General features: G+C 43.2%; 1 long non-coding RNA gene and 1 pseudogene across 1 annotated transcript in view; both read right to left on the minus strand.

The window, feature by feature from the left end:
• Positions 1-25,240, minus strand: part of LOC140343470 (uncharacterized) — a 183,129-nt gene extending 157,889 nt beyond the window's left edge. The window contains exon 1 of the long non-coding RNA XR_011923340.1: positions 24,235-25,240. This is a non-coding gene — a long non-coding RNA (uncharacterized lncRNA). The remainder of the gene's footprint in view (positions 1-24,234) is intronic.
• Positions 74-802, minus strand: LOC140343741 (PC-esterase domain-containing protein 1A pseudogene; annotated as a pseudogene).
• Positions 25,241-26,956: the final 1,716 nt, after the last annotated feature.

The raw sequence follows: 26,956 nt of genomic DNA on the forward strand, positions 1-26,956 counted from the left end.
GTCTCAGGGCCCACCGCCTCCTCCTCATGCTGTTACTGCTGCCACCTGCCCAGTACCCAGCTCTGAGTGCCAGTTACCAATGCTGTCCACGCTCCATCTCAGAGCCCACTGCCTCCTCTTCCTGCAATTCTTGCTGCACGCCCCAGGCTTGAGCAATATGACCCATCAGGATGCAGGTATACTTCCGATGAGCCAGCTAATTCGAGTGGGTGGCATTTTTAACCCTGGAGCGCAGCTCGAAGCGGAAGTGGAAGTGCATGTCAATCACATCAAATTGGTGCAAATCTGTCAGAGTGGTACTTTAGCTATTCCTTTCTATGATGTCTCAATGCACATTAGGAATTGGGTACTCTAGCACTTCACCAGCTTTGAATCCAACAGGCATGGCCATGTTCAATATCACCAGACATTCGGGGATATGCACCTCGGTGAGACGAATAAACATGTGGTCCAGGTTAGCTTTGTACTTTTCTAGTGATTTCTCATGATACCTGATAACGTCCCATATACACGAGTTGATGATGAAAACGTCGGGCTGAGGTCCCTATTCGATGTTGGCCAGCACGCTCTCAATGTACTCTGAAGTTATGCCATTGTGCATTTCACCCAGAGATCCCCCAACGTGCCATTTGCAAATTACATCTCACCCTTCCCTTTTGAGCTGGTTCCCAGTCCGAAATCCATCATTCTGCAGCATTTTCACAAGATCTTTGTTGACGGATCTTTGAATGGAGTCTCCCAGGACAGCCACATACTTGTTGTGGAGAAGTCCTCGGACGTCTGCTGAGCTGAAAAACTTCATGGCTCAATGTGGTCATCCAGGACCTCTCGGTTCCCATTACATATACCAGTATCTCCCATCTCATCCCCACGACATATACAGAGGAACTACTGTCCCACTTCTCAGTTCCGGGGTAACATACAAAGAAAATCAGTCTGATAAAGCGTGGTACTGATGGATGAAGCAGAAAACGTGGCCTTCTACGTTCAAACACAAGTTTGAGAATACACACTTGTATTACACACATTGGGGTGTCATTAAGGATGCACTAAACCCAGCTCTAGATGCTAGTTACTAATGCCGTCCACACTCTGTCTCAGGGCCTGCTATCTAGCGAAAGCACATAAAAGGGAACGGGCTTGGCAGAAAAAAGACCCTTTTGAGCTTGAGTCTAGTCTGGCATCTAGAGCTGGGTACTGAGCAGTGGGCATGCGGCAGCAGTAAGAGCAGGAGGAGTAGGTGGGGGGCCCTGATAAGTGTGGATGGCATTGTTAACTGGCATCTAGAGCTGGGTTGTGGGAGGAGGTGGTGGGCCCTGAGACGGAGTAAGGACTGCATTAGTGGTTGAGGCCATCACCTATATGGACAGTGTAGAAGCTGTAGCTACTGGAGACATTGCTGTGTAGGGGACTGCCTTTTCCTATCTGCTAGCTGTAACTTTGTAAAATGTGGCATGGACAGCATTGTTAACTGGCATCTAGAGCTGGGTACTGGGCAGGCAGCAGCAGTAACAGCAGGAGGAAGAGGTGGAGGGCCCTGAGCCGGAGCGTGGACAGCATTTGTAAATGGCATCTAGAGCTGGGTACTGGGCAGGCAGCATCAGTAACAGCATGAGGAGGAGGAGGTAAGCCCTGAGACAGATAAAGGACGGCATTAAAGATTGAGGCCATCACCTACATGGGCAGTGTAGAAGCTGTAGCTACAGGAAACATTGCTATGTAGGGGACTGCATTTTCCTATCTGCTAGCTGTAACTTTGTAAAATGCGGCATGGACAGAATTAACTGGAATATACAGCTGGGCACTGGCAAGGCAGCAGTAACAATGAGAGGAAGAGGTGGTGGGCCCTGAGACAGAGTGTGGACAGCATTTGTAAGTGGAATCTAGAGCTGGGTACTGGGCAGGCAGCAGGAGTAACAGCATGAGGAGGAGGCGTTAGGCCCTGAGACAGCGTGTGGAAGGCATTTGTAAGTGGCAGCATCATTAGCTGGGTACTGGGAAGGCAGCATCAGCAACAGCAGGAGGAGGAGGCGGTGGGCGCTAAGACGAAGTGTGGACATCATTGGTAACCGGCATCTAAAGCTGGGTACTGGGCAGGCAGCAGCGGTAGCCATAGGAGGAGGAGGCGGTGGACTCTGAGACGAAATGTGGACGGCATTAGTAACTGGCATCTAGAGTTGGGTGCTGGGCAGGCAGCAGCAGTAACAGCATGAGTAGAAGGCGGTGGCCCCTGAGACGGTGTGGATGACTTTAGTAATTGGCATCCTGATTTGGTTACTGGGCAGACAGCAGCAGTAACAACAGGAGGAGGAGGTGGTGGGCTCTGAGACGAAGTGTGGATGGCATTGGTAACCGGCATCTAGAGCTGAGAACTTGGCAGGCAGCAACAGTAACAGCAGCAGGAGGAGGCGGTGGGCTCTGAGACGAAGTGTGGATGGCATTGGTAACCGGCATCTAGAGCTGAGAACTTGGCAGGCAGCAACAGTAACAGCAGCAGGAGGAGGCGGTGGGCTCTGAGACGAAGTGTGGACGGCATTATTAACTGACTTCTAGAGCTGGGTACTGGGCAGGCAGCAGCAGTAACAGCAGGAGTGGGAGGAGTTAAGCCCTGAGACGGATCAAGGACGGCATTAAAGATTGAGGCCATCAACTACATGAAAAGTGTAGAAGCTGTAGCTACTGGAGACATTGCTGTGTAGGGGACTTCCTTTTCCTATCTGCTACCTGTAACTTGTAAAATTTGGCATGGACAGAATTGTTAACTGGCATCTCCAACTGGGTATTGGGCAGGCAGCAGCAGTAACAGAAGGAGGAAGAGGTGATGGGCCCTGAGACAGAGTGTGGACAGCATTTGTAAGTGGCATCTAGAGCTGGGTACTGGGCAGGCAGCAGCAGTAAGAGCAGGAGGAGGAGGCGGTGGATTCTGAGACCAAGTGTGGACAGCATTAGTAACTGGCATTTAGAGTTGGGTACTGGGAAGGCAGCATCAGAAACAGCAGGAGAAGGAGGCGGTGGGCTCGGAGACCAAGTGTGGACGGCATTAGTATCTTACATCTACAGTTGGGTACTGGGTACATCAGTTACAGCAAGAGGAAGAGACAGTGGGCTCTGAGACCAAGCGTGGACGGCATTAGTAACTGGCATCTACAGTTGGGTACCGGGCAGGCGGCAGCATCAGCAAAAGCAGGAGGAGGAAGCGGTGGGCTCTGAGACCAAGTGTGGAAGGCAATAGTATCTGGCATCCAGAGTTGGTTACTGGGCAGGCGGTAGCATCAGTAACAGCAGGAGGAGGAGGCGGTGGGCTCTGAGACAAAGTGTGGACAGCATTTGTATCTGGCATCTAGAGTTGGGTACTGGGCGGGTGGCAGCATCAGGTACAGCAGGAGGAGGAGTCGGTGGGCTCTGAGACGGAGCGTGGACCGCATTAGTATCTTGCATCTAGAGTTGGGTACTGAGCAGGCAGCATCAGTTACAGCAGGTGGAGGAGGCGGTGGGCTCTGAGACGGAGCATGGACGGCATTAGTATCTGGCATCTAGAGTTGGGTACTGGGCAGGCGGCACCATCAGTAACAGCATGAGGAGGAGGTGGGCTCTGAGACCAAGTGTGGACGGCATTAGTATCTTGCATCCACAGTTGGGTACTGGGCAGGCAGCAGCAGTAACAGCAGAAGGAGGAGGCGGTGGGCCCTGTGATGGAGCAAGGACCGCATTTGCAGTTGAGGCCATCGCCTTTATGGAGAGTGTAGAAGCTGTAGCGATTAGAGACATGAATGGATGAACAAAATTCACACTGTTCATACCTACTATCTAATGAAACCACAAAAAAGAGAACGGGCTTGGCGGAATTAGCAGAGAAGTTTAGAAATTTTTGTTTTTGTATTTGTATTTGTGGATATCTACCAAGTGCTATCAAAGTTAAGTATCTGTATTTGTTTTTGAGAAATTCATTCATTTTAGGGGTTTTAGGATAGATACCAAGTGCTATCAGAAATAAAAATCTGTATTTTTTGGAGAGAAATACGTTAATTTGTATGGCTTTGGGGATATATAGCAAAGTGGGATCAGAATAAAATATCTGTATTTTTGGACAGAAATATAGGATTTTTCATGGCTGTAAGGAGCTGAGGAATTTTGCTGATTCTTGTAGTTAATTATTTTTGTGCTTTTGTTATGTTTTGTAGATGATTGAATTATGTTGAAAGAGTTGTACTCTTCTTATCAGTAAATTAGCGTCCGCTTCCCCCCTTTTTGCCTTGAAACTCTTCTTTATCTCCCTCCTGCCTCCCTCCTCCCTGACGTTACTTTGACAAAAATATCTTGTTCTAGGAGAACCACAAGGACACCCTCTGATATTTATACTGTAATTTATACTATGGGGAATTCCCAAGGTAAAGGGAATTCTAAAAAGGAGGATCAGCTCCCAGATCCACATTAAAAAAACATGTAAAAAAAGGCATTAAAATTAGACAGAAACAAAAACCCACAGCCATGTCACCCAGTGATGAGGATATTCCTTATAATATTTCAGGGGAAGCTTTAGTTGATTTTGTAAATCCCAGAGCAGGAGACTATTACTCTGACCCTTTTACATTACATTTGAAAAATGGCACAGAAAACTTGAAATGCTCTGACCCCTTCCCACTGGAAGGATGATTCTTTAAATTCCAATTTTAGTTGTATCTTAGAAATGTCTCAGTAATCGAGACGGATGGGGATATAAATTAGATCCACGAGTTCCCGAGTAAGACCGGCAATACACTGGTATACTTTGAAATTGTATTGGAAAGATTACAATCCCCGTAAAGAGAAAACTATTGCCCAAATCACATCCTCTATTCCACCCCCGTATACACCCTTACACCCTCAACTAACAGCAGAAACACAAGGGAGAACACAGGAGGATGGGGATTACGAGCACGATATCTGTCTAATACAGTCCGTGCAGCAACAAACCGTTACACAGGATTCCCCCTCAGCCCCTCCTCTTCTTACCAAAACAAAGACCAAGCAGACACAGATATTATTACCACCACCCACTAGTCCTACATTACCCACCAGCAGCGCTACACATCCTCTGCTGTTGTGTACTTAACCCCAAAAAACCTATGTAGGACCAAGTGCATAATGAATTTGTTAGGATACATGGAGATAGAAAATCAATGGCCACAGCATTAGTGTGCAAACATAAAGCAGGAGAAACAGTAAGTGATTATGCTCGAAGGTTTAGGAAAGTGTGGAAGGAAGAGGCAGGTCCTAGGATTAGGAGGAGATTTGAATGTTGTTTTTACACAGTCACTGATTATTGGATTAATCCCTGAACATGCTAAAACTGGCAAAATGATTATTGATAATTGGAGCATATTACCCTCGCAGGATTTAATGGGACAATTGTTAACTAAAGACGCGGCAGGTAGCTTTGAGCTACCTAAACCGTTAAACCCCCTGTGCGGGAATTCCATTATTCAGGGAAACCTGGAGGGTACAGAAGAAAAGGTAGAGGCAGAGGAGGTAGACAGAACAGGAATGACAATAGAGGATATGGAAATGTTAGAAGGAATCAAGCATGTTTTGCCTGTGGACAGGAAGGTCATTGGGCCAGGGACTGCCCTACACACCAACAGCAGTCAGTACAACAGCAAACACATAGCACGCCAATGCAGCCACATTCAGCTCACAATTACAACCACCCTGCCCCAAAGTACCCCATACAATGGGGTGGCAAACCGCATCAAGCATAGGGATTCCTACATAAAGACTCCACCATCAATATGTTACAAATCTCTGACCAAGCTGATGAAAACCCAATATTCACATTAAAACTAGGATAGTTCCTGACAAACTTCTTAGTAGACACAGGAACGACTTAAATAAACAGAGTCATCACCCCTAAAAGACGCACACCACATATTCCCATATGTACAGTACATGGAGAATACATTACACATCACTCATTCAAGGTATTACCTAGTTGTCCAGTTAACCTGTTAGAAAGAGACCTGATGGGATCCCTGGGAATGTCACTGGTTGTTGACCCAAAGGGAGGGAAAAATGTCAATACAACCTTGCAATTGCCCTTTTTGGATTTTCCAGTTCCTGACAACACATGGTCCACTGGACCATATGACGTGGGATTCCTGGACTGCACCCCATATACAGCACTCACAAAACCACATACACCAATATACCAAAAGCAGTATCCTTTAACTAAAGACAAGGATGATTCTTTAGCACCCATGATTCAATCTTTCTGCCAGCAAGGCATACTTAAGAAAACCTGCTGTACTTACAATACTCCAGGAAATCCTGTCAAAAAGCCAGATCGCTCATACTGTTTTACACGGGATCTCAAAGCCATCAATGAGCTGATCACGCCCCTGACACCAGTCATGTCAGATCTTACTACCATCCTTACAGCAGTACCACCCGTGACCCAATTTTACAGTGTTATTGATTTGGCCAATGCATTTTTCTTTATACCATTATTGCCTGAGACTCAGCCCCTTATGGCTTTCATTTTCATGGGACAGCAGTACACCTGGTGCCGCTTGCCCCAAGGTTTTTGTTGACTCACCTGCAGTTTTCTCAATTGCCCTCCAGCAGGTCCTTGCCAACTAGCAGCTGCAGCATGGTTCAACTTTATTACAGTATGTTGATGATCTATTGTTGTGTAGCCCGTTGCAGGAGGCATGTCAGAAGGATACTGTTTCATTGTTGTGTTTTTTGGGAAAGGAAGGACAGAGGGTGATGCAGAAAAAAATTCAGTTCTGTCTGCAACAGGTCACATTTCTGGGAATGCTTTTAACCCCATCCTGGCTGCTAGCCCCCAGCCGTGTACATGCCATGACCAGTCTGCCTTGCCCAGAAAGAAACAGCTGCTCAGCTTTCTTGGCATGATCAATTTCTGCAGACATTGGATTCCTGACTGCTCGTATTGGGACTCACAGCTCGGTCCCAGTACCAGTCCCAGTGCCCCTAATACCATTCAAAGCATATGTGGTGTTAAAAGAATCCCTGGCCTCTGCCCCTGCATTGGGAATGTCGAATTTCAATGTACCATTTGTATTGTATGCAAGAGAAAATTGTAAAACCATGGCTGCTGTGCTGGCTCAGATGCATGGAGGTGTATTGAGGCCTGTGGCAAATGTCTTTAAGACACTGTTTTTAAGACCTTAGATTCCTTTGGAATATGTGTAAGCCGTGTACCGGGGGCTTTCTAGGATACAGCGAAGTCACAAACAGGAAAAAGCAGCACTGACACCAATTTATATAAAACAGAATGTACTTTACTGCGTAATATCAATAACAGCAACAAGTCTCTTCAACAAACATGAGGTCCTGCAAGACAGACAGCGCTCCGTTCCTCAGCTCCTTTCAGCCTTTCTGGAAAACAATCCTTTTCCTCTGGATAGGATCTGCCTTGGATGGTGGTCAGCCTCACTCAGCCACAGCTCCTGAGACTCTAGGAACACGCTGACCCTTGGATGCAAGCGGATTCTGTTTCACACACAGTCCTTGCAAGATCTCTGCTCTCCTGCTTCCTGCTTCCTGCTTCCTGTCTTTTCCAGAACAAGCACACCCCCTATCAATATACAAATTCTGGCCACTTGTTTAGCTGTGCTCAGAAACAGCGGCATCTTGTGGCTAAAATAGAGAACGACAGTAGTCCTATATTTTATTACAAACATTGAACACGTGCTGTTTTCTCAATCTCACATATGGTCAAAAGGAGGGATAGTAGGGCTGCCCCAAACAGCAGAACCTTCATTGTTTTTCAAATTCACGGTATAGGACACATAAGCATTAAGACCACAGCACAAGAAATAAACAAGCGATTTTGTGCCCAGAATTTAAAGGAACACACACAAGAATGTAGGACAACATGAACATTTGTTACCTCCACAGGGTCCATTTCAAGAGTTACAAGTTGACTTCACACACATGCCAAAGGCTTCCAATGGATGTCAGAAAATGTTAGTGATTACAGATAGATTCAGCAGTTGGGTAGAAGCTTTTGTAGTCAGGAAAGAAAAAGCAAGGACAGTAGCTAAGATACTATGCAAGGAGATCATCCCCAGATTTGGATGCCCTGTGAAAATAAGCTCAGACAATGGCACTCGATTCACTTCTAAAGGTACACAGGAGATTTAAAAAATGATGAACATAGAATGGAAGTTCCACATCCCATATCACCCCCAGAGTGCTGGAGTAGTAGAAATGATGAATAGGACATTGAAAGATAAACTTAGGTAAGCAACTGGAGAGACATTCCATAAGTGGGACCAATACCTACCAGCCGTGCTATCAAAAATAAGAATGAAACCCAATCCAGTTAATAAGCTATCACCCTTTGACATTTTATTGGGACGTCCCATTTAATGGGACAGGATCAATATGTAGCTAAGTTAATTGAAAAATTGAACAGCAACTACGGAGATATCTCTCTCTCTTTTCCTCTCCCTACAGATCAACCTATGCACCCATTCAAGCACGTAGTGTTTCAAGAGGTAGTGTTGGTCAAAGCTCTGCACAAGCACAAATCCTTGGATCCGCCCTTTGGACCTCCAGTCACCATGCAAGTCATCACTAGAACAGCCATGCTGACCAGTGGAGGACCCACCTGGATACACGCTTCAAAAGTGAAAAAGGCATCGCCCATCCAGTGCCAGGATAATGCTTCTTGATCCACAAGTACCAGCCCGGATACTTGTCTGCAGTTTGGAGCCCTGATGATCATATTCTGCCTTGTTTGGGTCACAACAACTTGCCACTATCACCTTCAAGATTTGCCCTTCATTTGCCTCCAATCAAGCCATAGCCTAAAGAATGACTCTACCCTGTCTATGCACTGATGATGTTATGATTATAGTGATTGGACTGACGGACTCCGGGGTAACATATGAGAACATTTTGCCAAAGAAATATATAATAGCTCTAGTTTTTGCCTATCTGATATGCATAGTACTCAAGATATGTTAACTTTGATTTCTGTCTCCACTCCAGTCAGCATACTGCTTAGAGTCTTTAGCAATATCTACAAAGACACTGATGTTGCTGAAAGTGATATACGTTTACTTCATAACCCGTATAACTTTTGCAACAACTGTAAAACCTATGATTCCCCAAAAAAATGTATGATATTTACACATACTATAAATATTACCCAGGGAGATGTATGTTACCATATGACTTGTAACCCCTCTGAAATACCCCAGTGTAGGATGACAGTACTACAGAAAATCAGTCAGCTCCCTCAAGTTATGTATACCCAAGAACCTGAAGCTGTCTATTTGTATGTAAAGGAACAGAGGTATGAGGTCAAGCAGTTATCCTTTTTAGAAGGATAAAAAGAGGGAATGTAAGGAGCTGAGGAATTTTGCTGATTCCTGTAGTTAATTATTTTTGTGCTTTTGTTATATTTTGTAGATGATTGAACTATGTTGAAACTAGTTGTACTCTTCTTATCAGTAAACTAGCGTCCGCTTACCCCCTTTTTGCCTTGAAACTCTTCCTTTCCTCCCTACTGCCATATATCTGTTACAATGTAACAATGGCCTTTTGGATAGATACCAAGTGCTATCAGAATTAAATATCTGTGTTTTATGTTGAGAAATATAGAATTGTTTATGGTCTTTTGGATAGATACCAAGTGCTATCAGAATAAAATACCTGTATTGTTTGAAGAGAAATACATACATTTTTATTGCAGTCTATCAAAAAAGCCAGAAAAAAATTCTATATTTGTCCATAAAAAATACAGATATTTCATTTTGATAGCACGTAGTATCTATCCAAAAACCCATAACATTTTCTGTATTTCTGTAAAAAAAAATAAAGATATTTCATTCTGATCCCACTTGCTATCAAAATAACCATAAAAATTTCTATATTTCTCTCCAAAAAATACAGACATTTAATTATGATACATCTTGCAATCTATCACAAAAGCTAGAACAATTTCTGTATTTATCTATAAAAAATACAAATATTTCATTCTGATAACACTTGCTATCCAATAAAAAATCCATTAAATTTTCTGTATTTCAGTAAAAAAAATACAGATATTTCATTCTGATCCCACTTGCTATCTATCAAAAAAGCCATACGGATTTCTGTATTTCTCTCCAAAAAATACAGATATTTAATTATGATACCTCTTGCAATCTATAAAAAAAACAGAAAAAATTCTGTATTTCTCCAAAAAAATACAGATATTTCATTTAGATCCCACTTGCTATCCATCAAAAAAGCCAAAATAATTTCTGTATTTCTCCCTAAAAAATACAGATTTTTAATTATACCTCTTGCAATCTATCACATAAACCAAAATGTTTCTGTATTTATCTATAAAAAATACAGATATTTAATTCTGATCCTACTTGCTATCTATCAAAAAAGCCAGAAAAATGTCTGTATTTCTCTAATAAATACAGATATTTCTTTCTGATACACTTGCTATCTATCAAAAATCCAGAAAAATATCTGTATTTCTCTAAAAAAAATACAGATATTTCAATCTGATCCCACTTCCGATCTATCAAAAAAGCCATAAACATTTCTGTATTTCTCTCCAAAAAATATAGATATTTAATTATGATACCTAATGCAATCTATCACAAAAACCAGAAAAAGTTCTGTATTTATCTATAAAAAAAAATACAGATATTTAATTCTAATCCTACTTGCTATATATCAAAAAAGCCAGAAAAATGTCTGTATTTCTCTAAAAAAATACAGATATTTCATTCTGATCCCATTTGCTATCTATCCAAAAGGACAGAAAATTTTCTCTATTTCCCTACAAAACATCCAAATATTTAATTACGAATCACAGCTCTGTTACAAGTGATATAGGCCTCAAAGTAGATAGAGGCAGAGGGCCCTGAGGGAGGTGCTCCATAAATAAAATTAGCCAGTTACACAGCTACATTGCAAGTTATAGGCCTCAGAGACAGAGTAGAGGTAGAGGGACACGAGGGGAGGAGTAGAAGGAGATGCAGAAGGCTGTGAAAGTACTCTTCCCATTAAGATGTCAGCAGGCCATGCAGCAGTTAACGACTAATCAGTTCACTTTGCAGAGGGGGTGTTGAAATCATTGCCGATACAAGCCTTATTCATTTTACTAAAAGTGATTCGGTCGACATTTTCTGCAGAGAAATCTGCTTGTCACTCACTACGCCCTCAGCTGCACTGAATGCTCTTTCAGATAACACACTTGCGGCTGGGCAGGCAAGGATCTGAATGGCATGTTCTGCCAGCTCTGGCCACTGCTCAAGCTTGGATACCCAGTAGCCCAGTAGGTCCAGGCTTTGCACGTTGCAGTTGTCCCATGTAGAGCTCAGGTATTCCTGCACCATGACTGAGTAGCGCTCCTGAATGTCATTGTTAATTGCTGGACGACTGGCAGCTTGTTTCAGCTGAAAAATGCCTGCATAGTTTGGCTTGGGCGACCTCTATTGCTGCTGCCACCCATGCCACTTAAGGTAGTTGTTTGGCTCCCATGGCTGGTGGAACTGTCATAAGGATCCCTGCTGCTGCTGGCAGGAGAAAAGGCTGAGCACAAGTCTCTTACAAGCACTTCTTGGTAGTGCTACATTTTAGGTCCCCTGTATTGGGGCAAGATCAGTTGTTGTATCTCAGGCTTGTAACGTGGATCCAGTAATGTAGCAATCCAATAGTCGTCGGTCTTTGTTTTTATGTGTTGTATGTGCGGATCTTTGGCTATGCACACCTGCTTGAAGGCTGTCATGTGGCTGAGGGAATTCTGGACCCACACTCCTGTGGGTCGAACAGCAGCGCATGGTCATCCTACTCCTCCTGGTCTTTCCATCCACGGAACATGCCGCCCTGTGTTTGGGTGGATGGATGCCATGTACCCTCAATATCCTCCTTTGCCCCTTCCTCCCCTTCTCCCATGCTTGCAATGTCCTCCTCATCCTCTTCCACTTCCTCCTCTTCCTGGATTTGTGGTGCACTGTGCCTAGTAGGCACGCATGTCCGAGACGATGTTTGAAACATCATCTCTTGATGGAGCGTCCGCTCTCTGTCGTGCCCGAGATCCACCATCATCTGTTCCAAGAGGCATATGATGGGGAAGGTGTCACTGACACAGGCCTGATCTCTGCTGATCATCCTGGTGGCCTCTTCAAAAGGTGACAATAGGGGGGGCGTGGCCGGAAGCGGAAGCGAATGGTAGCTTTCGCCTGAGGCTCCAAAGCGTGACCGAGCACCGGGACAAACAGCGGCTATTAGCGAGCACTCTCTCTTCCCAGCTTCACTCCTTAAATCACCTAGCACCCGGTGGTTAAGATGGGCAAGCGGAAAACCGTAGCTACTCCGCGAAAATTGACAGAATTCTTTACACCATCGGATCACTCTAGCCAAGATGGCGCGGGTAGGCGGGTCCCTGTGTTGGAGGAAATGTGGTGATTTAGGTACATATCTACACATGTTTTGGGATTGTAAAAATATACGAAGTTTTTGGAATTCTATTTTTGTATTAATCTCGAAAGTGACTGGATTTTTTACTAGTCCTAATGTAGCATTGGCACTACTTAATCTGGGAATTGAGAGTTTCCCTTCTAATTTTCGTATTATTGTTACACATATCTTGATTGCAGCCCGACTATCTATAGTTACCAAATGGAACCATCCCACAACTTCCAATATTTCTGATATTGTTTCAATGGTTCATACCAATTATTTTTATGAACGTTCACTGGCATACAGCCAACTTCAAGCACATAAATTTCACAATAATTGGAAGATGTGGGAAAAATTTCTGCCTGCTAAGACCAATACGAACAAAGTATTCTCACAGTAAACTAGGTTTGATTTTATAAAATGTTAAAAATATCAGCCATTGTATTGTTGCTTTTCTCTTTTTTTTTTAGTTCAAGTATTTCTATTCTACTTTTGTAACTGATATATGTAAACTGTTGTTCTTTATGTCATTTTCAAGTTTCTGTCTTGTAACATCCTGTACTGTATGCTGTATTTCAGAAAAATTCAATAAAAATTAATAAAAAAAAAAAAAAAGGTGACAATACAGTGCACAAGTCCTCGATTTGCAGCCACTCACGCAGGGCTGAAGAAATGTAGTGTAGGTATATGTCTGAAACAAACAGACTTTGCCACGTAATCCACCACCACTTTCTGTTGTTCAGCCAGCCACTGCATCATGTAAAAGGTGGAATTCCAACGAGTGGCCACATCACAAATTAACAAGTGCACTGGCAGATTGAGATTTTGCTGTAGATCCACCAATCTCGGACTGGCTGTGTACAACTGGCAGAAATGCGCTGATAACTTTCTGGCCTTCAGCAACAGCAGCTGGAGGCCTGGGTAATTCCTAAGGAAACGCTTTACTATCAGGTTCATGACGTGAGCCAGGCAAGGTACGTGTGTGAGTTTCCCACAATGCAGGGCTGCCAGCAAATTGGTCCCTTTGTCACAAAGGACCTTGCCTGGCTGGAGTCTGTTGGGAGTTAGCCATATGTGCTCCTGCTCCCACAGGGCACTTAGAGTGGCTGCGTCTATGTGGCTGAGAGAACCCAGGATTCACAACCTCAGGATTGCGTGGCAACTTCTGAATTGTGCATCGAAATAGCAAACTGCAGGTTGTTGTTGGCGGTGAACAGATGCTGCCGAATGGGAGGTGCTGGTGCTGGGTCTCCACGGCAAAGTGTCTCTGGAGGAAGAGGTTGAGGCACAAGATTCAGAGGAGGAGGTGGAAGTAGGGGTTGAGGAGGAAATTACATGGCGATGTGCTCTGGGCGATGGTAGATTTGCAGGCCTTGCTGAAGCTGCATCTTCCCCTGCTGCCACCAAAGTTACCCAGTGAGCTGTAAAGGAAATATATCTTCCCACTCCATGCTTGCTCGACCAACTGTTGGTTGTCAGGTGCACCTTGCCAGAAACGAAGTGCTGCAGGGCCATGGACACATTGCTCTGCACGTGTTCGTGCAAAGCAGGAACACATTTTTCTGCAAAATACATAACGTACTGTGGGTTCACGCAAAGGAATGCGTAACGGAACGCATTGGAGTCCACCAGCCGGTAAGAGAGGAGCTCTAACACAATCAGCTGTGCAATTGCAGCATTGATTAGCTTTGTTTTAGGGTCATTTGGGCCACATTTCCTCTTGCGCTCCAGCATCTGGGGGATGGAAGGTTGGATGCTGCTAATGCTAACCACAGAAAGATTGGATGATGGGGTAGAAGGTGTGGGGGATGGCAATGATGCCTGGTCCTGACTGCTAGCAACGCCACAGACAGCAACCGATCTGCATTGGAGCTCCTGCTCACCGCTGGTGGAGCCTGAAAAAGGTAATGCTCAACTACATGCCCCACTCAAAATGCTGGCAGCAGCACGGGTAACTTTGGTGGCAGAAGGAGGAAAGGCAGCGGAGGAAGATCCAGCAGTTTGAGCTTGCTTCTGGGGCGGAGGTGGTCCCACAGAGCTCTATGCTTTGATCAGGTGTTCCAACAAAGTTACCGGGTGGTGGCTTTTTTTTCCGTTTATTAAATTTTTATTAGAATTTTCCAGAACATACAAATAACAGACGATGGTAAAGTAAAACTGTCATTACATTTAGAAAAAGAAAACATAGACAACTTAAAAAACATAAATTGACATTGCAACAAAAACATAAAAATAAGACAAATACAAGTAAAATGGGTGTACTCGAAACCTGCAGTGTAGTTGAAGGGGGGGTGACTATTCATCATAAGAGCCTGCGGTCTAAGTCAGGAGTGGCGTGATGGTCCAGCCAAAGTGTCCAAACCTTGTAGAATTTAGGCATAGAATCATTGGCAATAGCAGACATTTTTTCCAACACCATTGTGTCCGACAATCTGGACATCACTGCCTGAAAATTGAGGGAAGGTTTCTTCCAAGTTGCTGCAATCACCTGTCATGTGGCTAGAAAAATAAATGATATCAGTTTACACTTACTCTTAGAAAAAGTAGGGTTCTGTTTGTGGATCAGGGCCATCCAAAGGTCCCTCTGGATAGATACATGTAGAACCGATCTAATATAATTAAAGATTCTTATCCAAAGTTTTTTGACCACCGGACAATCCCACCATATATGGCGGAAAGAGCTGGGAACACTACAACCTCTGAAACATTGTGGGTTACTCCCTTTAACAAATTTGGCAATTCTTACTGGGGTTAAATACCACCTAAACAGCACTTTGTACGCGTTTTCCTGCGCCATCACATTTGGAGAGCAGCTGTCAATAGCCCACCATATCTCTTGCCAATCCTCTATATCTATGGCAGCGTCAAGGTCCATTTCCCACTTAACCATATATTGAGGACGGTGGGTATCCATATGTATTAATGAAGCATAAAGCAGGGACACCAGGCCAGCAGAACCAAAACCTCAAAGACAACAGGATTCAACACTTGTTAGCTTAAGTGGGGAATAAACCGCATGCTTAAGAAGATCTCTCAGATAGTGTCTAATTATTACACACCTAAAAATTTCACCGGGGGGCAATTGCCAATGTTCCCGCAAATACGCAAAGGACTTGACCCCAGAAAAGGAAAACAACTCATAAGCGTATCGGACAGGCCTCAAAGCCCACCAGCAAAAGGCTACAGGGTTATCATACGCTGGTTCAAAGAAGGGGCAATTGAGAATTCCGGTTAAGGGTGTATGTTCGGACAAACCCGCTGAGCACTTGAGCCTATCCCAAATGCCCAACACATTAGATAATGTAGGGTCAGCCAAAAGGGGACGTTTTGAGGAGGGTATCCAAAGAAGATTATATAGCGGCACCGAGGGCAGTTCCTCTGCATAAATATGAGCCTAGATAGGAAGGTCCTGAAGGGGATGTAGAGCCACTAAAGGACCCAATCGGGCCGCCAGCATATATTTGTAAAAACTTGGAACAGAAAGTCCCCCGTTCAGTTTGGGTCGGTATAGCACTTTATCCGGCACCCGTGGTCTCCCGGGGTGCCAAACAAATCGCAGAACCTTTCTTTGCTCAGCCTTAAGTGCCTGCAAGGGAACTGGTATAGGGAGTGTGCGAAACAAGTAGAGTAGTTTCGGGAGATAGATCATTTTGATTGCATGTATCCTGCCTAGCCACGACAGCAGAAGACATTGCCACCTGGAACCTAAAATAGAAAGTTCACGAAATAATGGTGGGTAATTAGCTTGATAGATAGAAGACAATCGAGGTGTAATCTTAATACCCAAATAGGGGATGATTCCCAACCATTTATTGGCAAAATGGGGTTGTAAAGCTTTGACTACTGAAGTTGGCAAAGAAACATTAAGCGCCTTAGATTTGTCATTATTCACCACTAAACCAGAGATCTCTGAAAACTGAGTAGGCAGGTTGTGCAGATTAGACAGAGTTGTAGTTGGGGCTAATAAAGTCAATAGTATATCGTCTGCAAAGAGCATGAGCTTGTGTTCCCTATTGAATACTATGATGCCGGCTATGTCTTGGTTCGCATTGATGGCAGCTGCTAGCAGCTCGAGGGCTAATATAAATAATATGGGTGAAAGAGGACAGCCCTGCCTGGTGCCCTGCAATATCGGGAACAGGGTCGACACATGGCCCATGTATTTTACTGTGGCGGAGGGAGAAGCGTACAACGCCGCTACCCAGTGTAGGAAATCAGTGCTAAAGCCCCATCTCTTTAGGGCATAAAACAAATATCGCCATGATATAGAATCAAAGCCCTTCCGCACATCTAACGAGAGCATCATACATTCTATAGATTTGGACTGTGCCAAATACAATAGCTGGAGGGCTCTACGGACATTGTCCCCGGCTTGACGCCGAGGGACAAAGCCTACTTGGTCACCGTGTATTAGGCTACCTAATAGCTTATTCAACCTAGATGCTAGGATTTTTGCCAGTATTTTTACGTCAACATTTAGGAGTGAGTTTGGCCGGTAGTTAGCCCATGAGGTATGGTCAGTCGATGGCTTCGGTATCATGGCAATAGATGCTTTCAAAGACTCTGGAGGGAAGGCAAGCCCCTGTTTCAAGTCATTAAACAGAGTTTGTAGATGAGGCGTTATAACATCAGACATTTTCTTGAAAAACAAAGGGGAGAAGCCATCGGGGCCAGGACGTTTACCAGTCTTTAGAGACTTAACAGCTGTTACGATTTCGAGAGCTGAGATATCCCCCTGTAGCATATCCAGATCTGAAGTATTATTGGTGGGTAATTCGATATTAGCAAAAAATTGGTCAGCTTTACATGAGTCTGGATCTGGGGGAGCCGAATAAAGATCAGACAATCGGGATTGGAACTTCTGGACAATGTCCAAGGGATTGCTAGTAGATTGCTTGGTGGCAGTGCGTAAGGAGATTGGAGTATACTGCGGTGTTAGTGTACGTAGCCTCTTAGCTAGCAATGTACCTGGTTTGTTGCCACAATGATAGAATTTATGTTTAGTCCGCTGTAGCTGGCATAACGCTGTATTGGTCAAACAGAGATTAAGTTCAGTACGAGCTTTACGTAAGGCTATGGTTGTGCCTACAGTAGGGTTCAGTTTGTGCAAACTCCCGCCATACATCAAGCAAGCCCAAGTTCTGGAAACATTCCAATATAGGTTTACTCTCTGACAAGGAAGTATTTAATGACTTGGTACACCTGTCTAGCTTACTATTGAATACAATATTAGAATCCCCACAGCAAATCAAGGTACCACGCATGTGTAACCGGGTCTCCTCAAGCATCCCTTGAAAAAAGGAAACCTGAGGAGAGTTCGGAGCATAGTATACCAAAAATGTGACTTCAATGCTCTGAATATTTCCACACAAAATCAGATAGTGGCCATTTGGATCAGCTACTTGATGTGAGCACTTAAATGGCATATTCTGATGAAACGCTACAAGTACTCCTCTATGTTTTGTAGCAGCGGAGGCATAATAAACCTGGGGATAACGGGTATGCATAAACTTAGAACTAGAAGTTACAGAGAAATATGTCTCTTGTATGCATGCTACATCTATGCCAAAGGAGTGGCAATATTTAAATACTGTTTTCCTCTTAACTGGAGAGTTGAGGCCATTTGCATTAACAAACATTATGCGTAAAGTCATCATTGAAACAGCTATTGTAACCATACATGAAAATGTGTAAAAGGCACAAAAGTTGGCACTTGAGTACAACAACACAGATTATACATATTACAAGGAAATAAAAAAAAACTCAAAAGCAATAGAGTACTCTCAACGATAAAAAACCTGAAATTCCCACAATTAGGGAAAAAAAAATAGAACCACAAGATCCAGAAGGGCTCGGGGGACTCTAAAGGTCCAACCATAGTCGGGATCGCCCGTTCCCACTGTCCAGACGTGGGGATCCGATGCAATCCAAAGGGGTGACACGTATCAAATAAACGAGCTATAAAAATTTGAGAATAGGAGTGTCATTGGAAAATAAGCTGAAAAAACATAAGCCAAAAAATTATAAAATATACATTACGTGCGAAAATGGACATCTGGTATTGCCAACAAAAGATCATCCCGGAGATTTAGAGGAGAAAACTTGGGAGCCCAGCCGGGCCAGAACTTGAGAGCGTAGCACAGGGCTCTGTTGAGGTGTGCCAGGAGGACAGGGCGAAGCTGAGCGAGAGGCGATAGCTTTTTGAGGACTTGAAGGTGAGGTGGATGCAGGCGGGTGCACCAAGCTTTTCCAGGCAGGTTTGCTTTTCATCCGGTGTAGTAAACTGATGTTGGCCACCTTGGGCCTGGAACATCAACCTGAAAGGGTAACCCCAACAATATCTTATTCCATTAGCACAGAGGGTGTGCAGAAAAGAGCGAAGGGTTCGCCGTTTTGCCAATGTTGAGGGGGCCAAATCAGCGAACAGGCTATACTCTGTGCCCTGAAACGATAAGCGGGGGATGTTGCAAGCTTTCAACAAAAGTGCATCTTTGGTACGGAAAAAATGAAATTTCGCCACAATGTCCCTAGGTGGGCCATTTTGTTTTTTAGGGCCTAAGGATCGATGGACCCTATCCCACTCAAGGCGCTCAGCTGGGATCTCTGGTGCCAATTCTTGAAAGAGGGCAGTAACATAGCCTTGCACATCAATGACAGTTTCAGGGATACCTCTAATCCGGAGGTTACTGCGGTGTGACCGGTTCTCACAGTCCTCTAATTGATCTTTCAGAGAAATCTCTTTATGAGCATTTTCTAGATCTTGGTCTAGGCTTTCCAGTACAGTGGTGGTGTCACCCATCCGGGTTTCAAGAGAAGCAGTACGTTGGCCAATCTCACGAATATCATGGCGCAATTCTGATGTGATGGTTGCTGTAGCTTGGGACAACTCTTCACGAATCATGGTTCTCATTTTTTGCAGAAGGGTAAATCTTCACATGGAGCACTCACTCAGGAGATTAGGAGTGGCATCCATGCTGTCCTCCGACTGAGGCATTGTGGAGGAGGCTGGAGACGCGTGGGGTGAAGACGCCGGCGCCATATTGGATCTCGAGGCCGCGAGATGTGTTCTGCAATGCCGCAGAACGCTTTGTTTTAGACGTCGGACCCATCTCAGCTGCTCCCCGGGAGTATGCCAGGATAGGAGTGTAGGTGGATTGCTTTGGTGTGCGATTGACACGCTACTATTCTCGCTGACAGTCCGAGGTTGAGCGGAGCCTGGCTAGGAAGCAACCATCCGGAAGGCTGTGCGCATGCGCCCCCAGGTGGTGGCTTTTTTTATGTGTGCCAATGCATGTTGTTCCAAGTTTGTTTGGGTTTTTGCCTCGTTTCAAGTGTTGAGCACACAGTTTGCAGATGACCATAGTGTTATCATCACTATGGACATTAAAAAATGCCCACACGGGCAAACATCTAACTGGGCTGAAAGGTGCTCTGGAGCTGCTGCTCGTGGTGGCGGTCCGCGGGTTGTTGAGGCACAGCTGTGGTGACAGCTTTCGATGATGGACGACTATGCCTTACTAGTGGGTGAAGACTGCAGAGTGTGGGCAGCTTTTACCCTCTTCCTCCTTCGCCCCATTTGAGGGCGCTCTGCAACCTCCTCCTCCTCTTCCTGCCTATGATGATCTCCTTGTTCGCCACATGTCTGATCAAGGATATTATCATCATCAGAAGAGACAATTTCCCTGTGTGTGCCGAAAGGAAGCAGCGGCCTTTTGGAGCCAGTTTGAATTGGCTCGTCTGGCTCAGAGCTTTTGGGTGAAAAGAGAGTAGGGGGAAAGCCTGTGAACTGATTCTCTATGCAGATGACTGAAACAACTGAGCATCTTGAAGGAATGCTTGTAGCTCCGCCTCTCCAAAACCTCGGTGGCACTCCTCTTCATGCTGTACACAAGACTTTCAAGCCGATGATGAAGAACTAGGAGTTTGGGACACCTGTGAGGCCTGTGTCTGGGACTGGGATAATAACATCCCAGTGTACAATCACTTGAGCCAGGCTGGGTCATGTACTCTACTACCTCTTGTTTATGGTGTGGTAATAATGGATGCCCACCACCAACAGCAGCACTTCTTGTTCTCAGGTCTGCAGCTAAAAACAAACTCATACTGCTTTGCTTGCCAGCCCTGCCAAAGCTGCCTCTTCCTCCTTGGCCAGACATTGTAAACATGTTTCGTGTGGCTTGACACCCTTCAAATACTTTGGAGCTAATATGCTTCACAAATGGTAAATTTGTGCAGTAAGTGGATTTTTTTATTGGGGGGGGGGGTTGACACCAAAAATGCAAGTGCGCTGTGTGTGTTGGATGCAGCACTTTCCTTCAGTGGTGACGCTTGTAATATGCAGCACAGTATACCAACTATATACTGCGTCTGTGTGACTGTCTCTCAGTACACAAGTGTGACACTGTACACGCAGTCAGGGAGGGTACCCTGCCTCTGGCTGCGTTTTTGTAACACACTGACTGACTATCTATCTATCTGTGAAACACTCCACCTATCTGAGTACAGTAGATTTCAGGACTGCACCAATACAGTACAATCCAGCAATCTATGTAAAAGTGTGAGTGTGACACAGTCTAACTAAGTAAAGCACTTTTTTTTACTTTGACAAAGCAAGCCAAGCAGCAGAGAAAGGTTGTGATGCTAGCAAATCTCTGTCAGGAGTGGTAAATGACACATCCTAGCCTTATATCGGCCAATGGCTGCCTGTGTGGCATGCAGTGACAGACAGCCAATCAGCTGCCTGCCACAACAAACTTGGAGGAGAGCATCCCTGCTGGTATTAGAGGGCCCTAGGCATTGTGGGAGGGATGAATTCGGGGCTTGGAATCCAACAAAATTTGGGTCAGGTCGACCCAAATTCGAAAGGCCATATTCGTGTCGAACATTAGGAGGATCCGAATTCGAACAACAACACTAGGTATCACCACTATCCTAGACATGCGCAAGCTTTCAGCGAAGTGGGTGCCAAAATGTTTGAACAATGATCAGAAGAAGGAACAAGTTGAAGCAGCATCCAAAGCCATTTTGGCCCATTTTGAAACTGCACAGGACTTTTTGGCTAGGTTAGTGACTGAGAATGAAACCCGTCTCTACATCTATGATCCTGAAAGCAAGGAACAGTCAAAGGAATGGCGCCGCAGCGGGTCCCCCCGGCCGAAGAAGTTCTGAACCCAGAAATCGGCCAAAAAAGTCATGGCGTCCGTTTTCTGGGACAAAGACGGTATTCTGTTGGTGGACTACCTACCTCAGGGCTCTAGTATCATCTAGTATTATGCTAACCTCCTGGACCACCTTTTATTTTAACGGTCTAGAAAAGCTGCCTTGGGGAGCATTAATAAATCAGGGCAATTGTATCATACCAAACCATACAGAAAAAAATGTCCTTTGAAGAAGTAAAAAAACTGAGCCCTGTGGGGCTATATTTTTTACTTTAGTATCAACTAACAAACTAAAGTTAAAAGTAAACCTGAAGATACATATTAAATAAAACCCCTAACATTTAGAAAGATAACTAGATACATCAATTAAATCCAGTTCTGTCAAGATTCCTTTTGTCTCTTCACTCCCAAGTAGCTGAGATTCAGCAAACCTTTCTGATTTAAACACTGGTTTAACAATGCCCCATCTATAGGCATGCATAATATGAGGTAATTGTATGCCAATATGCTGCTATATTAGACCAGTTTTTCTGCAGATAATACCTTCCTAGAAAGTTCTTATTTGAATCTCAGTAGGCAAGCCCCAGAAGTGCTGAAGTGAGTAATTCCTCAACCAGAGCTATGTGCTTACAGACTCATTTATCACTTTTGATTTATCCCTGGGTTCCCTTTAAAATTGACCATCTATTAAATTCTGAACTTGCAGAGTGCAAACTGGTAGCTGAACACCTTTTCCTGAACTTGTCCCTCTTCTTGATTGTTAGCTAGTATTGTTTGTTTTTGATTCCTCCCTCCTGAGCTCTTATAATGTCTGACTTTCCACTGACAGTATGTGAACTTTTGACACCCACATCTTGAAGTCAATCAAGTATCAAATAATGATAGGTATGTTTCTGGATATTTTTTTAAGGAACCAGCTCTAAAATACAAAGCAGAATTTATATAGCGCCAACATATTACGCAGCGCTGTACATTAAATAGGGGTTGAAAATGACAGACTAATACAGGCAGTGATAGAGGAGGAGAGGACCCTGCCCCGAAGAGCTTACAATCTAGTAGGTGGGAAAATTTACACACAATAGGATGGAAGATATGTAATGGTGTGAAGTAGTGATGGTTTCAAAAGACAGAAAAAGATTGTTGGCAAGTTTGAAAAAACGGGTTTTGAGTGCTCTTTTAAATGAGCAGAAAGTAGGAGCAAGCAGAATAGGACGAGGAAGACCATTTTAGAGAGAATTGGGCAGCTCTAGAGAAGTCTTGTATTTGTGCGTGTGATGAGGTTATGAGTGAGGAAGTCATTAATAGGTCATTGGAGGAACGGAGAGAGCGGCTCAGGGAGTACTTTTTTACCCGGTAAGAAATGTAAGTGGGACAATACCTGTGGAGGGATTTGAAGGCAAAGCACAGGAGCTTGAAGTTGATTCTAAGGCATGAACTAAAATATGAACCCTACTAAAAATGTATTTGATCGTGGTGTTAGGTTTCCACATATACAGCATTTGCAATATATACCAATGGTAAAAGAGGGTTTGAATTGGGTCATATTGCTCAACAGCACAGCAGCAACCAACTGAGTGCTGGAAATTTTCATATTTTGTGCACTTGCAGACAATACCCGTAAAAAACTCAATTGTATTACAGCTGAAGGAAGATGCTGAGTCATCAACTAAAGAACAAGAAAACATGGGTCAGTTGCCTCCCAATTCAGCCAACTGGATTAATTTGAAGCTGAAACCTAACTGTTAGCAGCTGATCTACTTTTGTTCCTGCCTTCGTAAATCTAACCTACATCACTGTACTACATCCTCTTAATTGAATAGACCATAGAAATATCAGCTATTGCAGTAAATATATATTTTTTTCATAATGCCTTCAAAACTTATTAGTTCATGCATACCTAACTCTCCAAAATCTTCTACTGTGCCTCAGCAACCTATATAACTGCAACATGTAGAAATAGAATTAAAGCATTGAGCAGTTGGCTATCATGTTTAAACTTATTTTCCAGACTGCTGATCTAGATTTAGATGTATACCTAAAACTAAGCTTATGTTTGATGGTAATGACATTGTGGAAATTTGCTAAAAGCTGAATTAAGCACCAGATGAACAGGAACTAGCTCAACAGAACTAGGGACTCAGCACAGTGAAAACATGTTGCACGAATGCTGAGTGCTGTCTCTTAGCTAGCTAAATAGCCAGGGATGGTTAGGAGGCTAATTCCTGAATGGCCAGCTTGTAAATCTTGAAAATGAAGGCACGCCAAGAGTCAGAACCGGCTGCATGCACAGGAGAGAGATGCCTGCACTTTAGAGAAGAAGAGGTAGGTGTGACAAATGTTCTGATTCTTAATTAAAGTCTAATTTATGGAGCAATTTTCTCCACTTCTTAAACAACACTGCCCAGAGGTTGACCAAATGTTTCTTTGATTTTTAGCAAAAAATGTTGGTGGTTGTAAACAATAAACTTTATTGATTTTGCATGATAATAATCAAACCCTAATGTCAATTTATTCTCAAACCACCAATACAGATACAACACTGCATTTAACCTGCATAGCCTGGTGGCTAAACCGTAACTCATTTTTTAATCAGGAGCCAATGCAATTCCTTTTTCTGTTAGTTTTTTTTTTTTTACATTTTTTATTCACTACTTACCTGCTCCACACTCTAGTGCTGCCTTTCTTCGATGACAGGCAGATTTATTTAACCCCTTCCTGTGAGCCCAGGGTGTCAAGGACACACTCTCTGGCAATGTGTGTTCAAACACCTGGACTTTCTGTGTTGCAATATACTGTCCACTGTCAGGAGAAAGAAAGAGAAAAAAAGGTAAAAAGGATGTAAACAAATGATTTGTATTAACATTTTACCAGTACACAAGGGAGAGGTGAAAGTTAGAAAAAGGAAAGCTCAGGAAAAAGAAACTTTTGTATCTACCAGTAACCAATACAGGTGGTCCCCGAGTTAAGGACATCTGACATACGGATGACTCCTAGATAGGAACGGGGCTTCCCTGCTCCCTCGTGTGCAGGATAGAGGCTTTATAGGTGGAGGGAGTGGTTCGCATGACTTGTAGAAGATATCTTTTGCTAAACAAAGCTGAGACTGAGCTCTTTTGCAACATCTTTCTTTGTGATTACCTTACAGTGAGGATTTTTTTACAGTAACTGACACCATGCTGCCTCATGATATGTTGAGACAAACATCTGTCCTAATTGCACTTAATAATTTACCTGTTCCGACCTACATACAGATTCAACTTAAGAAGAAACCTACAGTCCCTATTTCGGATGTAACCCGGGGACTAACTGTAATTGCATTGTCCTGATAAAGATTGTGGTAAACTTCACACACCCAATCCCTTAGCCAAACAATTAATACATCAAAAAATGGCAAAACCACGCCTAAAAATACAAAACTATAACAATGTAGGTGTTGGTACAATAAACATGATACGTGTATATTGCTCCTATAATAAGAGAAGTTGGTAGATTCTTCCCCATATATTGAGCATCTCAACACGTCTCACAGTGGATACAATATTGCCTTTCAGGCTAACTCTGGATTGCAAGGTAGTACTGTCAGTAACATGTAAAACTCATGAGTGCTCCTGTGAAATACATTGAGGTGTTCAATATATGAAGATCCACCAACTTCTCTCATTATAGGATCAACACACAAGTATCATGTTTATTGTACCAAACCTATGTATAGAGTGCTATGTATGTTTTTATCTCAAAAAAGCTGTTTTGTATTTTTTTTAATATGACCCCCAAAAACCCTATTTTTAGTCATGGTTTTGCCATTTTTAAATTATTTATTGATTCTCTACCAGTGACCATACAGGTATTCCAGTGCACTAGGAAAAAAAATCCCCACTATTGCCTACTGTAGTGCTTTCTGGTCTGTTGGATAGTGGGGAATGAACATGGCTTAGAATAAAGCAAAATCAAGGACTTTTTACTGCGTGCACCTATAAATTGGGTTTTCCAAAGGGCCACAGTAAATACTTTCAGGAAGCTTGGATTCAGCAACAAGTTATAGCTGTCATTCACAAAGTTTTAAATGTAAAATACTTACTGATCTGTCTATATCCCTGGTGCCCAACCTGTGACACATTTGGGACTGCCCTCAGAGTGCCTGCAGATGATAGTCTGTCCTTCCCCCACCTAGCTGCATAGGGAAAATATTCTTAAGGCTGGGGTTTAGTTATGCTGATCATACTTTTTCTAAGTCCCCTGGATCCCCATTTTATGCCTGTCCCATGAAGCATGTCCTTATTCTTTAACCTCTATAGCGTGTTGTCACAGACACAGAAATAAACTTTGTGGATGTTTCCCTACTAATGGACACCCCGAGTCAATTGCAGCATAGGCAAAGGGTGAATTGGCTGGTTTGAGCTGGAAAAAGAGGGTGTGTTGTAATGTGGAGTTAGTAGAAGTAGGATTGATGACAGTTATTTGAATGAAAAAGGTGCCATTCTAGGAGAGGCCGTAAAAGTAGAATGTCTGGCCCAACCTTCCCAATAGTATAGTTACATATTTTTACCACTTTTACCACTGTTGTGTATATATATAACTGTTACAATAGAGCTGTGACCAATATTCTCCAACAAACAACATAGTAACTTGCATGTCTTTATTTTAATAGTTTGCTAATATAGTAAAATACAGATGGTTACAAATCCCCCCCCCCCCCCAGCTCCACCTTGAAACTTAGCCCTGATCAAATTAGGAAATTTGCTAAGTATAGTAAACATTATATCCCAAAAACATGTAGCTAACTTAATTAGCTTCTGCCCTAAAAAGGGTCTTAGATTGTGTTATTACTACATGACTACATTAAGGAAATTAGTTTGTGAGCCCCTTTGTGGGACAGTTAGTGACATAACTAAGGACTTTACAAAGCATAGCGTAATGTATTAGCGCAATATAAACAGTTGAGCTAATATTAATTTTTTAATGTAGCTTTATTTAAAGAATATTGAGAAAGAAAGAAGTTTTCTTGTCACTTACAGCCAAGTTTTAATAATATTTTTTTTTTACAAATGGTGCAGCTAAAAATAAAAGGCAGCACAGACAAATAGTGTTTTACTTTACACATTTATTTACTAAAGTATATAATTTGTGTGAAGTTCCTATATTTTGGTAAACAGTTTTTTCAAACTATTTCAACATTTATGATTAATATCAGTCAACCTCCAAAAATTACTACACAATATTGATATGTAGCCTGTCTATGCCAAGAAAATGAGAAGGAGCAAAAAGTTAGGTCTGTTTTTGTCCTGTGCTCTAATATTACAAGGTGTCATTGTATACCCAAATCATTTTCCAGAGCCTTGCAGTATTTATAACAATTAAAACACACGAAAAGCAGCAGT

The sequence above is a fragment of the Pyxicephalus adspersus genome, chromosome Z (genome assembly GCF_032062135.1).
Source record: "Pyxicephalus adspersus chromosome Z, UCB_Pads_2.0, whole genome shotgun sequence".
Classification (NCBI taxonomy): Eukaryota; Metazoa; Chordata; class Amphibia; order Anura; family Pyxicephalidae; genus Pyxicephalus; species Pyxicephalus adspersus.